Source organism: Etheostoma cragini, chromosome 18 (assembly GCF_013103735.1).
Source record: "Etheostoma cragini isolate CJK2018 chromosome 18, CSU_Ecrag_1.0, whole genome shotgun sequence".
Taxonomy (NCBI): Eukaryota; Metazoa; Chordata; class Actinopteri; order Perciformes; family Percidae; genus Etheostoma; species Etheostoma cragini.
The window spans coordinates 4156121-4158458 of record NC_048424.1 but is presented as its reverse complement, the minus strand read 5'-3'; the positions used below and the strand labels follow the sequence as shown (position 1 = coordinate 4158458).

Sequence of the window (2338 nt, the reverse complement as noted above, 5' to 3'; positions counted from 1 at the left end):
GGGGGGGGGGGGGGGGGGGGGCAGCCAACAGAGGAAGTGTGCCCAGGAGGTTGGGGAGGGGGTCTGTTTCCTGTCCCAGCTGACTGCAGCCCTTGTCCTGGCCCAGCCCCCTCCCCCCCGACTCAGGTGGGGTCGGGTGTTGGGTTTGGTGTGGCCGCTGCAGCTGCTTCCTTGTCTGCAGAGACGAGAAGAACACTGCAGCTCCTTTACAGACGCTTCACAGACCACATCCAGCTGATTCTGGATCAGTCACATTTAGCAAGCCCCCCCGACGTATTATTGTTTGAAACTACTGTTACAGCGGGGCGACTCGGTTGGAAACAGACGTCATGGCAGTCATGTTTTTAAATGTCCAGTTAGCTTTTTGCACAACCTTCATGTGAAGGCGAGCGCTGTGGAGGTCTGTCTTATCGTTTTTTTAAATTCATTTTCTATTTTACAGAAATTATTGGGCTCTGTTTCTCACCCGTTTCCCAGCACTTGAGTCACCTGCCTCTCGTTACCCAGTGTATTTAGGGTCTGTGTTCTCTCTGACTCAGATCATTTTGTGTTTGCTTGTGTCTCCCCATTTCAGTTTGTGTCTGGTTCTTTGCACCCTGGATTTCCTTTGGTCTCAACTTTCTGGTTTGTTCTGCTCTTGTTTTTGGATCCCTGTTCTTGTTTTCTACACTCTGCGTTAGTTTTTGCCTGCCCCGCTCATGACTCCCTTCGTTTATTTGTACTTTGTTATTTTGGACAAAAATCTTCCAACTCTGACTTCTCCGGCCTGCCTGCTTTCTGCATTTGGGTCCTCTACTTCCCTGAACTGTCACAATACCTTGTTTTCTCATCATCATCCTAGGGTCTCCCAGCATGCCACTGAGCAGTGATGGATGGACGGTCTCCAATCTAATCAATCGTTAATTAAATCAAGTGTTGTGTTGGTGTGAGACTCGGGCGCGGCTGCAGAGCTAAACGGAGACTAATCACATTTGATCGCAGGGAAAACTTGGTTTGGTTTAGGCAGCAGAAGGTTATCTGCAGGTTATAAACAAAGGGACAATAAATAAATCTGAGTTAGTCCACAGTCTGCCTCTTCTGTCTCCTCTACCTCAAACATAGGACCGGACGCTGAAACGTAACCATGAAGAAAGATAATATCGTCTTCCTCGCTGTAACAGCACGGAGATCCTCCACTCATCAATGGCGGTCTGAGCGCATGGCGTGAAGCGCCTGCCGTTTAAGGCCTGTACAAATCCACTTTTGTTAGTTTAACTGCGGAAAGAAGGGTACGTGTGCCGGGTGCATGGTCCTAAAGGGTTGTCTTAGTGTCTTCATTAATCAGGTGTGTTCTGGATGTAACGTGTAATCAACCAATCAGAGGTCTTGTACCATTCCCTTTAACAGCCATGTGCGTTTGGACCTTGGAGCATTGCGGTTATGGAGGATTTACACCGTCATATTTAATATGTAATCGTCTGCATGTGTGTGTAACAAGCATAGTGTGTGTCCTTGTGTGTGTAACAAGCAAAGTGTGTGTCCTTGTGTGTGTAACAAGCAAAGTGTGTGTCCTTGTGTGAGTAACAAGCATAGTTGCACTGTGCATGAGCCTAGGAGCATTTTCCTAATGTGCTGTTGAAAAACCCATGAACAGCTTCGTTATTGACTTTAGACCAGCTTTTTGTTTTTCAGTGGCTCAGTCTGTAAGGAGTTGGGTTGTGAACCGGCTGGTTGCTGGTTAGAATCCCTGTACGGACCAAAAGTACAGAGTGTGGATTGGTAGCTGGAGAGATGCGAGTTCACCTCCTGGGTGCTACCAGGAGCACTTGAAAAAGGCACCGTACCCCTCCTAACCATGCGTGTGCATACATGCGTGCGTGTGTACATTTTCAGGCTTATGTGTAGTGATTTCTAACATTAATCTAAAACTGGGGATCAATAAACAGCATCAATTATTAGTTATAAATTATTCAACACGCTTGTTCTGTCCCTTTTTAATTGTTCAGGATTTGTGGCGTCTTTTTTAAACAAACAATAGGATTCCTTGCTGCTCTGCCCGGTGCGTCCCATACAGACACCAAACCGACTAAACATCAGAACGCCTCGTAAAAAGAATACTCGAGAATTTGCGCTCAAACATGTTTCCAGGACTCAGGAGGCAGTAAAGCCATATTGTGGGGACTCCCTGGGGCCCCTTTAGATACTTAGGTCCAAAATGATCCATAACGTTTGTTACTGCAACAAGCGTCACTAAATCCAAGCAGATAACTGTGAGATTCTGTGTGTTGAAGTATGTGTGCGCTGATGATCACATTTTTCTTACTCATCCTTTGTCCTTCAGAGTCACCGGGGGGGGGGG

General features: G+C 46.8%; 1 protein-coding gene across 2 annotated transcripts in view; it reads right to left on the bottom strand.

The window, feature by feature from the left end:
- LOC117961459 (T-lymphoma invasion and metastasis-inducing protein 2-like) overlaps positions 1-2338 on the bottom strand; it is a 34866-nt gene that overhangs the window by 26039 nt on the left and 6489 nt on the right. The window lies entirely within an intron of this gene.